Genomic DNA, 15,752 nt, shown 5'->3' on the forward strand with positions numbered 1-15,752 from the left:
TAATATGGTTTGGCTGTGTCCCCACCCAATCTCATCTTTAATTGTACTTCCCATAATCCCCATATGTTGTGCAAGGGACCCTGTGGTAGGTAATTGAATCATGGGGGTGGTTACCTCCATGTTGCTGTTCTCATGATAGTGAGTGATGGTCTTATAAGGCACTTTTCCTTCTTTGCTTGGCACTTCTTTCTGTCATTATGTGAAGAAGGATATGTTTGCATCCTCTTCTGCCATGATTTTAAGTTTCCTGATGCCTCCCCAGCCATGTGGAACTGTGAGTCAATTAAACCTCTTTCCTTTATAAACTACCCAATATGGGGCAGTTCTTTATAGCAATGTGAGAACAGACTAATACACAGCCTCATGAGATAAGAGATTTTAAGCAGGAGTATTCATTGTCACTGAACCCTAACATGTGAGGACCTGCTGTGAGATTTTTCAGCTTGTAGACATAGAGCTAAGCTTGGTTACTAAGAGGGGTGGGGCAGTGGTGCTGGTTTTTAAGATCTCAACATAATGACCCCCAGCACAAAGTGGTTACAGATTGTCCACCTGCACACACTGAGTGGGGTCATATAGGTTAGATATAAACAAGGTTAAGTGTGCTTAAAAACAGACAAAGAAATATAGGAAAATAGGACAATATAGAGCCCTATGTGATTTGTCATCTCCCTGGACCCTTGTCCTCCCTCCACTTCCAATCTCAGTTCAAGGAATGCTTGTTCACTGAACTGAGCCCCTAGTAGAAAGACTGAAGAATAGATCATGAGAGTAGATTCAAGTGATCTGGAGTCCAAGAAAGCTAGGAAATGGGCTAACTTCCAGGTTGTCAAATCCAGGGAACTTAGTCAAAAAGTAATGTGAAAACTGAGTTGGTCCAAAAACTAGGTTTCCAAACTCAGCAGGGGACAGGGAGTGAGATAATGAGGTTGGAGCCAAGACTGAGTCAGCAGCTGAGGAAGTAGACTGCCAAGGAGAAGAATGAGGAGGGGCAGAAGGCATAAGTAGCCAATGACTTTCAGCTCTCCTGGGGGCGAAGGTACAATCACAGTCTGAAGTAGATGAAGATGTGATCAGAATCAATGAGGGGGGGAGTAGGATTACTTAGCAGAGATGACATACCATGTTCCAAGCTAGGTCATGCAGAAATTATTCTCTCTATGAGAAAGGAAATCAGGAGTGAGAGCTAACCTACCAGGAATGAAAGGTTGGCATAGATACATGGGGAAGCAGATGAGGATCTTGAGGAGATATCCCCTTGAATGTCAGTCTCCAGACAGCAGGTGAGGAAGCCAAACCCAGTCCATTGCTCCATGTGAAAAATCAGGTATGAGATCTGGGCTGGAGAAGCAAAGCACTGACTGAAGAACGATATGGCACAGCCCTGGGAATGTCTGATACAGAGAAAGGAATTCCTACCTAATGGTGCCAGAAGAATTACTGTAGTAGTGTGACCAGCAGGCTGGATTCAGCAACAAGCATCAGATTATCAACGTCAGAACAAGTAGAGGGTTTGGAACTGAGATTGACACAGAAGTCAGAGGTAAGGGTAAAGCAAAAGCCCACAATATAGGTAGGAGGCCAAGTAAGGTCAAGCCACTTGTGATTCTTGGAAAAAAGTCCTGAGGATAGAAGGAGCCTTCATCTTGTTGGCAGAGCCTCTTACTGTCTGTAGGATGGGACTAACCCCCAGATATATCTAGGAGTAAGTCAACCAGTGACCTGAATTGTCAAACCACTGGAGCCTACCAACATTTAAATTCTCTAGAGCAGGGGTCCCCAACCCCTGGGGCCATGGACAGGCCACACAGCAGGAGGCGAGCTGTGGGTGAGTAAGCATTACTCCTTGAGCTCCACCTCCTGTCAGATCAGTGGTGGCATTAGATTCTCATAGGAGTGTAAACCCTATTGTGAACTGTGCATGGAAGGGATCTAGGTTGCACACTCCTTATGAGAATTTAACTAATGCCTGATGATCTGAGGTGAAACAGATTCATCCCAAAACCATTTCCACATCCCCAACCACCGTTGGTGGAAAAATTGTCTTCCACGAAACGGGTTACTGGTGCCAAAAAGGCTGGGGTGCGCTGCTCTAGAGATTCTTTATACGTCAACAGTTATGTATCTTTGGTCTCGCTTCCTCTAGGAAGTCCTCCTTCCACCTAGATTAGCTATGCCCACTCCTCACCCTCTCTCAGCTCCATGATCACTTTAATACCCTATCACAGCATGCATCATACTTCATTATGACTTACTATTGCTCTTCTTTGTTCCATTAGAGTAGGTCCATGTTTCTATTTGTACACTATGAATCGCTAGTGGCTAATCCAAGTCTGGTACATAATAATCACTAAGTACACACTTTGAATTCATTGAATTAATGAATGCATGAATGAGAGTGTTAATAAGATAGGGAGAAGCAACAGATAAGGTTGTAAAGGAAGGTGGAGGCCATAGGATACAGCATAACATGTAAGCCATGTTGTGGAGTAAAGATTTACCCCCAAAGAAGGGAAGAGATACAGAGGATTTTAATCATGTTCTCAATGACCCCTTATACACAAAGGCCACTGGCACCCAAGGTATCACCACTGATACCCAGTTAGGCTATTCCTTCACTGAGTAACTGGTCGAAATGCTGATTCAAAGGAGTCAGCTGTGACATCTTGGCCTTCATCACATGCACGAATGCCTCTAAATCAATTTCTCAGTGCCCATCATCTGCCTGTGTATGGCATAGCTTCCTTTCTACACCACTGATCTTCACACAGTTAAAAATTATGTGAAAAGCTTTCATACTTCAGTAGATTTATTAATCTTAGAAGCTCTGAATTCACGTATTTGACAACCTCCTACTTTTTAGGGTTATTATGTTAATTAAAATAATAACATGGACTCAGTAAAGAGCTTTTGGTAATTGAAATGAGTAAATGAACTCAGCTACCAGCCTCCTGAAATTTGGGAATCAGAAGTATAGGAGGCAAGGAATATTTTTTTTTCATATTAGAAAAGCATAATTGTTATTTGAAAGACTTTCTTCGCAATCTATTTGGGAAGTCTATTAAGCCTTCATGCTAACACCTCTGTACACTTTCATAGAGATAGAGAACTCTAAGGATCACCCAGTGTAGTGTCTTTCAACCATTTTTCTAGTTACAAAATGCTTTCTTTGTAAGAAAGCTAGCAGAGAAGCACAACATGCAAAACCAAACAAACAGGTAAATAGAATTTGGATGGCAAGAAACACGGCAAAGGGGTCAGGGGGTTAGGCTTGATCTGGCTCAATCTTTTTTATTTTATAACTGAAGCCTATAGAGATAAATGATTGGGCTGAAGCCACACTGGAGTTTAGAAGCAGAGCTCAAGAACTGTGCCTCCGATTATATTAGTTTTGTTCATTCATCAAACAAATATTTGTCAAGTACTGTTCTTGATGCTAAAGATAAATTAGTTTATAAAACAAGGTTTCTGTTTTTATGGGCAAGAACAAATATACAAACATATATGGCAGGTGGTGACAAGTGATATGAGAGGAAAAAAGACAGCAGAAAGGAATAGAAAGTAGAAGAAGGCATGGTAGGTTTGTTACACAGGGTTGTGAAGAAAGGCCTTTCTGATGAGGTAACATTTAAATAAAGAGAAGAAGTAGGCCTGTTGGATTTCTAGAGGAAGACTGTTGCATGCGGAGGGAATAGCAAGTGCCACTGATGTTTCCCTGTTGCTCCTGTTCCTCCAGGACAGAGCAGCTGCTAGCCACCAGGAACTGCATTTGCTCTTTTACATGCATAGAGGTTCAGAGCAGTAGTGAGAACAGAGATATTAGAGGCTAACAGGTCTGGTTTTGAATCCAGGCTTTGCCAGGCATTTAATTATGCAATGTTGGGCAAGTGACTTATCTTCTTTCACCTTCAATTTTCTGATTTGTAAAATGGGAATGGTAGAATTTTTCTCATATATTTATTCAAAGCATCTAATAATAAAATACAGGTAAAGCTCTTAACATAAATACCAGTAGGCTACAGTTGGTAGCTGTCAGTATTGTCCAATTTTCTTTATATGAACAAAGAATTTAGGTTGTAGTGGACATTAGTAAATTTTGCCTGCTCCACATCTATTTCCTCTTCTCAATAGCAAATTATTTCCTTTGCTTAAATGACTCCTTCTCTGTTTGGTATACTTTGGTGGGGTCATAAGTAAAAGGCCTTGCTGTTCCTTGCCAAAGCACATGCACTATCAAGGCAAATTAGACAGGCTCTCCATGGAATCTGCATCTTCAGCAGAGAGAACTTGGTGTTCCTTTATGTTTTGACCAGATTGTTAGACTTAACGGCCACTTTCGTGGCTTATTCTCCTTAATACTAAAGCTCTTTGCTTCATTCACACCCTCAGGTCTAGGTCTCTACTTCCCATTGATTCTGTGAGTCCTCAATATCCTTCAAAGGTATTTCTTTGTCTAAGTTAAACAAAATAGATTTCTATTCTTAGCAATTAAAGAAATTGTATCTTATACACTTATACCTAACCAAAATAATTGGAGACAATGAAAACACCAATATAAGCCACATTTGCCTTTAAATAATTGGAATTACGTTTTAGAACAATAATGTTGAGAAAGAAAAATTTGAATTTCATATACAGTCTTTGTACTCATTTACCTCTCTGAAAAGCAATTTACCCAACTAAAAACCAAGAAGATTATATTAAAAACATAGCAAAACAAGATTAAACTAACTGATTCTAAAAGGATCTTACTAGAATTGACATTATAGGATTCCAAATCCATAAGGTTATAATTCTAAGAATTTTATTATAATGTTATTAGTTTTATAAGTCATCTTCAAAACTTTAATCAAAGGCCAGTAAGAAAAAAATTTCAGGTCATATTATAACTTCAAATCACAGCATGTAGGCAGCTGCCTATTTTACCTCTATGTAGGAGTAACTCAGACATTCAATTGCTTTTTTGGTTGAATAAGAAATAGAATGTGGTAGGAGAGATGTGATGTGTCCACTGAAAGATGTCATTTAAGATCACACATCTAGTCAATGGCAGCTAGACGGGGGCTTCAATTCCAGAGGCTAACTTAAACAATACACTATCCTGCCTCTGTGGACATACTAAATAATGTGGATGTTCACAGGAGACATAGGTGGGGTGAAGACAGAAAGAATCAAGGTGATTCCTGAAGAGAGTGGCTTCAAACTGAATTATGACAGTGGGATAAAATGTAGTTTTATTCAAATGGAAAGAAAGACTTCTTAGACAGAGGATATAGTTTATGCGAAGGAGCAGAGACGAGAGTGTACACGATGTATCCAAAGTAACTGAGCACTGCAGCTGAAGCACAGGTTTCATGGGGGAATAATTGGTGAGAAGTCTAAAGAGGAGTCTGAACCAAGTTGCAGGAAATGGAGTGGGATTTGAAGGTCAGACTAATGAATATCATCAAGCAACTGTATTATCCATATGCTCTACTTTCTCCAAAGTAGAACATTGCATCATTTTTCCTGCATTGCTTCTGCATTCTCTGTCTTGCCTAAAATGGCACCAAAGAAAGTTGATCTAGAAAATTATCAAAGCTCCACATAGTGAACTTCTGAGAAGTGTCCGCTAAAATAGAAGAAAAGGGTAAGATTCCTTTTCCAAGCAGGACTATTGAACAGCAGCCAGCTTCTTAACAGAAGCATTCAAAACCAGCCCATTCCTTTCTGAGAAAGTTCTAGGAGGAACCCTAGTTCTAGGTGTGGCATTTGGGGAAAACATGGGGAAAGTGGTGTTGAGTGTTAAAAGAGGACGGTTCTGACAGTAGGGTGGTTACCATCCTTCTCCTTAAGCTGATCTTCTGTCTTGAAGCATAAGACTGAAAAAGTGTTCTGCAAGCTGACAAGTGATTGCTATAAGGGGAGAAAGAAGAGGAGAAAAAAATAAATCCCATGGAGTGAAGATAAAGGTGATGGGATCAAGGGGCAAATAGGAGAGAGGCCTTAATGGAAGATTTACATGACAGCATGGCTTGTATCAGTTCCAGAGGTAGCAATGACTTGGAGAATAAATCTGGCAGTGGTTCCTATTCTTTTGGGCTGAGACCTCATAGAATATGACACTTCTTAAAAATGAGTCCCACTTGGCTGGGCGCAGTGGCTCATGCCTATAATCCCAGCACTTTGGGAGGCCAAGGCGGGTGGATCACGAGGTCAGGAGATCGAAACCATCCTGGTCAACATGGTGAAACCCTGTCTCTACTAAAATACAAAAAATTAGCCAGGTGTGGTGGCACGTGCCTGTAGTCCCAGCTACTCAGAAGGCTGAGGCAGGGAAATTACTTGAACCTGGGAGGTGGAGCTTGCAGTGAGCCGAGATTGTACCACTGTACTCCAGCCTGGTGACAGAGCAAGACTCGTCTCAGAAAAAAAATAATAAAAATAGTCCCAGTCCAACCCAAGGCCTCCGACTTGGCTGAAAATGAATTCTCAGTATTGTGAATGCATATTTTCAGAAAGGGTGTGGAAGTGGTGAAAACTCTGCTCTTTCTGGCTAAGTTTTAATCAGAAATTACATCTCTATTTACTTGAAAATCAGTCAGAATGTAGCTATACCAGGATCTATGTCCCTGGGAGCAGCAAAGCCTCAGTTGATCAAAGGTGCCTTTGAATGCACAGCAGCCCAGAGATGCAGCCTGGAGAAGAGACCTGGAACCCTGCCTATGAGAGTAGTATGCCCCACCTGGCTATCTCCAATTTCCAAATTTAGTTAATTTTCTATTTTCCGACTCAAAGCAGCTGTATATGGATAATGCTAAATTCAGGCAACACATTCAGCATCTTCTCTGCACCAACATCTTTCTAAGTAGTGGAGATTCCGAGATGAACAAGACACAGTCCCACCCCTCCTACCTCACCAAGAGAAATTCAGTCTAGCAAGAAATACCGGCATCCTGACCACCATAAGAAGTATTCTAAGTGCTGTGATAGAAGTGTGTCCACAGAGAAATTATGTATTGGGCAGGAGGTTCAGGTGTTAGCAGACCCATTTGAGTTGGGCCTCAAGGAATAGATGATTAAGAGCTCACCAAAGAATGATGAGATGCTAAAGGAATTTCTAAGCAGAGAGAAAAGCATGGGAAGATGGAGCAAGGATTTTCCATATTGTTTAAAGAAAGGATTTTTTTAAGGTAATATCAGATCTTTTTACATACCTGCTTAAAACCTTCCAGTGCCTTCCCATTGCACCTAAACAAACAGGTTAGTCTCAGGACTATGACATGACCTCTACCTACTTCATCTTATACTTCTCTCGCTCTTGCTTGCTCTGCTGTAGCCCACTGGCATTCTTTCTGTTCTTGTAATACGCCAAGTTTATTCCTATTCTATTGCCTTTCCATTTAGTGTTCTCTCTTTTGAACATTCTTCCTCAATGCCTTCTCTTCTTTCAGATCTCATCCCAGATGCCACCTACACAAAGGATTCTTTCCTGACCACTTAATTTAAATTAGACCTCTGACTGAAATCACTTCTCTCAATCCCTTTTATTTTCTTCACAGCACTTGTCACCATTTGAAATTGTTTCTCTCCACACTAGAGCATAGACTTCTTTTTTTTTTTTCTCCATAGGCTCATTTTATTTTTAATTTTTTAATTATTATACTTTAAGTTGTAAGGTGCATGTGCACCATGTGTAGGTTTAATACATAGGTATACATGTGCCATGTTGGTTTGCTGCACCCATCAACTCATCATTTACATGTTTCTCCTAGTGCTATCCCTCCCCCAGGCTCCCATAGCCCAACAGGCCCCTGTGTGTGATGTTCCCCACCCTGTGTCCAAGTGATCTAATTGTTCAATTCCCACCGATGAGTGAGAACATAGCATAAGCTTCTTGAGGGAGGCACTCAGTACCTACAAGTTCCTGGTACAATGTGTAAATTAAGTAGATGAATTAAACGGTGATTAGAACCTTGCATTTGTAGGCAGGACACTCAGGATGGCAGGTAGTAGATTTAAAGGTAGATAAGACTAGTAGCAATGATTTTTATAGTAATAGTATCTACCAAATAATGGCTCATTTTCTTTTTTAATTTTTAGAAATATAACTTTATTTTTTATTTTTTTATTACACTTTAAGTTCTGGGGTACATGTATACAATGTGCAGGTTTGTTACATAGGTATACATGTGCCATGTTAGCTTGCTGCACCTATCGACTTGTCATTTACATTAGGTATTTCTCCTAAAGCTATCCCTCCCCCATACTGCCACCCCACAACAGGCCCCAATGTGTGATGTTCCCCTCCCAGTGTCCACGTGTTCTCATTGTTCAACTCCCACTTATGAGTAAGAACGTGTGGTGTTTGGTTTTCTCTTCTTGTATTACTTTGCTGAGAATGACGGGTTCCAGTTTCATCCATGTCCCTGCAAAGGACATGAACTCATCCTTTTTTATGGCTGCATAGTATTCCACGGTATATATGTGCCACATTTTCTTTATACAGTCTATCATTGATGGGCATTTGGGTTGGTTCCAAGACTTTGCTATTGTGAACAGTGCTGCAATAAACATATGTGTGCCTGTGTCTTTATAGTAGAAAGATTTATAATCCTTTGGGTATATACCCAGTAATGGGATTGCTGGGTCAAATGGCATTTCTAGTTCCAGATACTTGAGGAGTCACCACAGTGCCTTCCACAATGGTTGAATGAATTCACACTCCCACCAACACTATAAAAGCATTCCCATTTCTCTACATCCTCTCCAGCATCTGTTGTTTCCTGACTTTTTAATAATAGCCATTCTAACTGACATGAGATGGTATCTCATTGTGGTTTTGATTTGCATTTCTCTGATGACCAGTGATGATGAGCATTTTTTCATAAGTTTGTTGGCTGCATAAATGTCTTCTTTTGAGAAGTGTCTGTTCATACCCTTTGCCCACTTTTTGATGGGGTTGTTAGTTTTTTTCTTGTAAATTTGTTTAGGTCCTTTGTAGATTCTGGATATTAGCCCTTTGTCAGATGAGTAGATTGCAAAAATTTTCTCCCATTCTGTAGGTTGCCTGTTCACTCTGATGGTAGTTTCTTTTGCTGTGCAGAAGCTTTTTAGTTTAATTAGATCCCATTTGTCAATTTTGGCTTTTGTTGCCATTGCTTTTGGTGTTTTAGGCATGAAGTATTTGCCCACGCCTATGTCCTGAATGGTATTGCCTAGCTTTTCTTCTAGGGTTTTTATGGTTTTAGGTCTTGCATTTAAGTCATTAATCTATCTTGAGTTAATTTTTGTATAAGGTATAAGGAAGGGATCCAGTTTCAGCTTTCTGCATATGGCTAGCCAGTTTTCCCAGCACCACTTATTAAATAGGGAATCCTTTCCTCATTGCTTGTTTTGTCAGGTTTGTAAAAGATCAGATGGTTGTAGATGTGTGGTGTTATTTCCAAGGGCCTCTGTTCTGTTCCATTTGTCTATGTATCTGTTTTGGTACCAGTACCATGCTGTTTTGGTTATTGTAGCCTTGTAGTACAGTTTGAAGTCAGGTAGTGTGATACCTCCAGCTTTGTTCTTTTTGCTTAGGATTGTCTTGGCTATGTGGGCTCGTTTTTGGTTCCATATGAACTTTAAAGTAGTGTTTTCAAGTTCTGTGAAGAAAGTCAGTGGTAGCCTGATGGGGATAGCATTGAATCTATAAATTACCTTGGGCAGTATGATCATTTTCATGATATTGATTCTTCCTATCCATGAGCATGGAATGTTCTTTCATTTGTTTGTGTCCTCTTTTATTTCCTTGAGCAGTGGTCTGTAGTTCTCCTTGAAGAAGTCCTTCACATCCTTGTAAGTTGGATTTCTAGGTATTTTATTATCTTTTCTTTGTAGGAATTGTGACTGGGAGCTCACTCACGATTTGACTCTCTGTTTGTCTGTTATTGGTGTATAGGAATGCTTGTGATTTTAGCACATGGATTTTGTACCCTGAGACTTTGCTGAAGATGCTTCCACTTTTTGCCCATTCAGTGTGATACTGGCTGTGGGTTTGTCATAAATATCTCTTATTAATTTGAGATACATTCCATCAATACCTAGTTTATTGAGAGTTTTCAGCATGAAGGGCTGTTGAATTTTTTCAAAGGCCTTTTCTGCGTCTATTGAGACAATCATGTGGTTTTTGTCATTGGTTCTTGATGGATTATGTTTATTCATTTGCATATGTTGAACCAGCCTTGCATCCCAGGATGAAGCCGACTTGAACATGATGGATAAGTTTTTTAATGTGCTGCTGGATTTGGTTTGCCAGTATTTTATTGAGGATTTTTGCACCCATGCTCATCAAGGATATGGGCCTAAAATGTTATTTTTTTTGTTGTGTCTCTGCCAGGTTTTGGTATCAGGATGATGCTGGCCTCATAAAATGAGTTAGGGAGGAGGATTCCCTATTTTTCTATTGATTGGAATAGTTTCAGAAGGAATGGTACCAGCTCCTCTTTGTGCCTCTGGTAGAATTCAGCTATGAATCTGTCTGGTCCTTGACCTTCTTTGGTTGGTAGGTGATTAATTATTGCCTCAATTTCAGAACCTGTTATTGGTCTATTCAGGGATTCAACTTCTTCCTGGTGTAGTCTTGGGAGAGTGTATGTGTCCAGGAATTTATCCATTTCTTCTAGATCTTCTAGTTTATTTGCGTAGAGGTGTTTATAGTATTCTATGATGGTAGTTTGTATTTCTGTGGGATTGGTGGTGATATCCCCTTTAACATTTTCTTTTTAAAATTATTATTATTATACTTTAAGTTCTAGGGTACATGTGCATAACATGCAGGTTTGTTACATAAGTATACTTGTGCCATGTTGGTGTGCTGCACCCATCAACTCATCAGCATCCATCAACTCCTTTTAATATTTTTTATTGTGTCTATTTAATTCTTCTCTCTTTTCTTCTTTATTAGTCTGGCTCGTGGTCTATCTATTTTGTTGATATTTTTAAAAAACCAGCTCCTGTGTTCATTGATTTTTTTTGAAGGGTTTTTTAATCTCTCTCTCTCCTTCAGTTCTGCTCTGATCTTAGTTATTTCATGTCTTCTGCTAGCTTTTGAATTTGTTTGCCTTTGCTCCTCTAGTTCTTTTAATTGTAATGTTAGGGTGTCAACTTTAGATCTTTTCTGCTTTCTCTTGTGGGCATTTACTGCTATAAATTTCCCTCTACACACTGCTTTAAATGTGTCCCAGAGATTCTGGTACATTGTGTCTTTGTTCTCATTGGTTTCAAAGAACATCTTTATTTCTGCCTTAATTTCATTATTTACACAGTAGTCACTCAGGAGCAGGTTGTTTAGTTTCCATGTAGTTGTCGGGTTTTGAGTGAATTTCTTAATCCTGAGTTCTAATTTGATTCCAATGTGGTCTGAGAGACAGTTTGTTATGATTTCTGTTCTTTTACATTTGCTGAGGACTGTGTTGCTTCCAATCATCTGGTCAATTTTAGAACAAGTGTGATGTAGTGACGAGAAGAATATATATTCTGTTGATTTGGGGTAGAGAGTTCTGTAGATGTATATTAGGTCCACTTGGTCCAGAGCTGAGTTCATGTCCCCAATATCCTTGTGAATTTTTTATCTTGTTGATCTGTCTAATATTGACAGTGGGGTGTTAAAGTCTCCAACTATTTTTGTGTGGGAGTCTAAGTTTTGTTGTAGGTCTCTAAGAATTTGCTTTGTTAATCTGGGTGCTCCTGTATTGGGTGCATATATATTTAGGATAGTTAGCTCTTCTTGTTGAATTGATCCCTTTACCATTATGTAATGGCCTTCTTTGTCTCTTTTGATCTTTGTTGGTTTAGTCTGTTTTATCAGAGACTAGGATTGCAACTCCTGCTTTTCTTTGCTCTCCATTTGCCTGGTAGATCTTCCTCCATCCCTTTATTTTCAGCCTGTGTGTGTCTTTGCACATGAGATGGGTCTCCTGAATACAGCAAACTGATGGGTCTTGACTCTTTATCCAATTTGCCAGTCTGTGTCTTCTAATTGGGGCATTTAGCTCATTTACATTTAGGGTTAATATTGTTACGTGTGAACTTGATCTTGTCATTATGATGTTAGATTGTTATTTTGCCCATTAGTTGATGTCGTTTCTTCATAGCATTGATGGTCTTTACAATTTGGCATGTTTTTGCAGTGGCTGGTACTGGTTGTTCTTTTCTATGTTTAGTGCTTCCTTTAGGAGTTCTAGTAAGGCAGGCCAGGTGGTGACAAAATCTCTCAGCATTTGCTTGTCTGTAAAGGATTTTATTTCTCCTTCACTTATGAAGCTCAGTTTGGCTGGATATGAAATTCTGGGTTGAAAATTCTTTCCTTTAAGAATATTGAATATTGGCCCCCACTCTCTTCTGGCTTATAGGGTTTCTGCCGAGAGATCTGCTGTTAGTCTGATGGGCTTCCCTTTGCGAGTTACCCAACCTTTGTCTCTGGCTGCCCTTAACATTTTTTCCTTCATTTCAACCTTGGTGAACCTGGTGATTATATGTCTTGGGGTTGCTCTTCTCAAGGAATATCTTTGTGGCGTTCTCTTTATTTCCTGAATTTGAATGTTGGCCTGCCTTGCTAGGTTGGGGAAGTTCTCCTGGATAATGTCCTGAAGAGTGCTTTCCAACTTGTTTCCATTCTCCTTGTCACATTCAAGTACACCAATCAAACGTAGATTTGGTCTTTTCACATAGTCCCATATTTCTTGGAGGCTTTGTTCATTTCTTTTCACTCTTTTTTCTCTAATCTTGTCCTCTTGCTTTATTTCATTAATTTGATCCTCAGTCACTGATATCCTTTCTTCCACTTGATCAATTAGGCTATTGAAGCTTGTACATGCTTCACAAGGTTCTCATGCTGTGTTTTTCAGCTCCAACAGGTCATTTATGTTCTTCTCTACAGCAGTTATTCTAGTTAGCAATTCGTCTAACCTTTTTTCAAGGCTCTTAGCTTCCTTGCATTGGGTTAGAACATGCTCCTTTAGCTCGGAGGAGTTTGTTATTGCCCATCTTCTGAAGCCTACTTCTGTGAATTCATCAAACTCATTCTTTGTCCAGTTTTGTTCCATGCTTGCGAGGAGTTGTGATCCTTTGGAGGAGAAGAGACAATTTGGTTTTTGGAATTTTCAGTCTTTCTGCGCTGGTTTCTCCCCATCTTTGTGGTTTTTATCTACCTTTGGTCTTTGATGTTAGTGACCTATGGATGAAGTTTTGGTGTAGACGTCCTTTTTGTTGTATGGATGAGGTTTTGGTGTAGACGTCCTTTTTGTTGATGTTGATATTCCTTTCTCTTTGTTAGTTTTCCTTCTAACAGTCAGGCCCCTCAGCTGCAGGTCTGTTGGAGTTTGCTGGAAACCCTGTTTGCCTGGGTATCAACCAGCGGAGGCTGCAGAACAGCAAATATCACTGCCTGATCCTTCCTCTGGAAGCTTCGACCCACTTGAGGAGGCAGTCTGTCCATTATTAGAGCTTGAACACTGTGCTGAGATAACCACTGCTCTCTTCAGAGCTGTCGTGCAGGGACATTTAAGTCTGCTAAAGCTGTGCCCACAGTTGCCCCTTCCCCCAGGTGCTCTGTCCCAGGAAGACGGGGGTTTTATCTATAAGTCCTTAACTGGGGCTGCTGCTTTTTGTTCAGAGATGCCCAGCCCACATAAGTGGAATCTAGAGAGGCAGTCAGCCTTGCTAAGCTGCAATGGGCTCCACCCAGTTCGAACTTCTCAGTGGCTGTGTTTATACTGTGAGCATAAAACCACCTACTCAAGCCTCAGGAATGGCGGACGCCCCTCTCCCTGCCAAGCTCCAGCATCCCAGGTCAATCTCAGACTGCTGTACTAGCAGCGAGAATTTCAAGCCAATGGGATCTTAATTTGCTGGGCTCTGTGGGTGTGTGACCTGCCGAGCCAGGCACTGGAGGGAATCTCTTGGTGTGCTGGTTGTGAAGACCATGGGAAAAGTGCAGTATCTGGGCAGGAGTGTACCATTCCTCCAAGTACAGTCTCTCAAGGCTTCCCTTGGCCAGGAAGGGAACTCCCCTAACCCCTTGCATTTCCCAAGTGAGGAAATGCCCTGCCCTGCTTCGGCTCTCCCTCCATGGGCTGCACCCACTGTCCAACCAGTCCCAATGAGATGAACCAGGTACCCTCAGTTGGAAATGCAGAAATCACCTGTCTTCTGTGTCAATCTCACTGGGAGCTTCAGACTGGTGCTGTTCCTATTTAGCCATCTTGCCAGAAATCCATGGCTCATGTTCTTTGTGTTGGGCCCAAGCTAAGCCCATTATCTTGTTTAACCTTCAGAGTAATCTTGGGACATAGTAAGTATGAGCCCTCATTTAAAGACAAAGTATTGGAGAGATAGAGAGGAGTTCAGTAATACATTAACTTCATATTGCTCCTAAAAGAATAACTAGTATTTGAACCCAGTTCTGTCTCACTCCAAAGGCTAAATTAAACAATTACATAGAGAAGGGAGATTGAGCTAACATCTCATTACTAGTCTGGGGGATCTTCTACAAGCATTTGATTCCAACAGAAGGATATCTGTCAGGGCAAATTGTGGGAATGGGACAAGTCAAACTCAGTAGTAGATTCCACATCTTTCCCTCAGCTAGCAAGAGATTCACTCTTTTCTGAAACTCTATGTACACGCACCATGGACAAAATATTAAGCCAATATATCCACTTTTACATTAACATATCTAGAAATATCAGAGAAAAAAAATTGATTTAAATGAAACACTTGAAGAGAAAGGGATTAATTCAATTCGTTCCCTGGACATTTCACTCATCACGGCCAAAAATGACATTTTGTGTGTATATGTTCATGTCTGTAGTTCTTCCAGGTCCAAAATAAATTTGAGGTGACTCACAGAAATGCATATAATACAAATGTAAATAAGTAGATAAAAGAGAAAATGAAGACCAGAAATCACAAGTAGGAAAATGAAACAAAGTTTGAAGTAAAGTTAGTAGAAATCAATGCATGCCATAAGGCTCTGTACACTCATTAGAAGTGGGCTTTATTCCTACAAACCAAAGTAAGCAAGGAACTGAGTTATCTTATGATTCTTAGAGTCCAAAAAATAAAAATAAATAACCTGGTTTTTTTGGGCAAAAATAAGCTAGTTACTCACAATTTTTCATGGTCATGAAACCTGAAAAATTTTTTGTATGCTTTGATAAATGTTTTATCATCACCTTTAGAGTATATACGTTAAATATTTTTGTAATATTATTTTTATGAAGCTCCTAAATGCAGGGCAACAGCAATATATTAAAGTGCCATTTTATAAAAGCAACTCGATGAGGCATCAAGATAGTGCAGGCCAGCTATGCAGCTCTCAGATTATCCAGATTGGTCCAAGAACAGGGAAACTAATGAACTGTTTCCTCAGGCAGGCTTCTATTAATGTTATTTCTTGAAACTAGACTTTTATTTACAATAAAATAGAAAAGTACTTGAGGTTCCATTTCACATCAAATTCCTAGACTATCCAAATGGATATTCCACTATGGTAGCTCAAGGCATAATCCTGTATTCTTATATATATTATATATGAAGATAATGGGCTTAGTAGGAACTAAAGAGGAGAGTAGATTTTAAATGCTCTTTTGAAAATTAAGAAACCAACAAACTCTTTGGTAAGTACTAAGAGAGAACGTCTAGATAGGGTGATGATTATTCACAGAAAAATATATAAGATCTAATCTAATGCCCTGGCAATTGGCATAGAGTTGTAAAGTTTTCAGCTT

At 39.9% G+C, this 15,752-nt stretch overlaps 1 protein-coding gene across 1 annotated transcript in view; it reads right to left on the bottom strand.

Annotated features, from left to right (window-relative positions):
* AGBL4 (ATP/GTP binding protein like 4) overlaps window positions 1–15,752 on the bottom strand; it is a 1,451,937-nt gene that overhangs the window by 538,010 nt on the left and 898,175 nt on the right. The window lies entirely within an intron of this gene.

The sequence above is a fragment of the Theropithecus gelada genome, chromosome 1, assembly GCF_003255815.1.
Source record: "Theropithecus gelada isolate Dixy chromosome 1, Tgel_1.0, whole genome shotgun sequence".
NCBI lineage: Eukaryota > Metazoa > Chordata > Mammalia > Primates > Cercopithecidae > Theropithecus > Theropithecus gelada.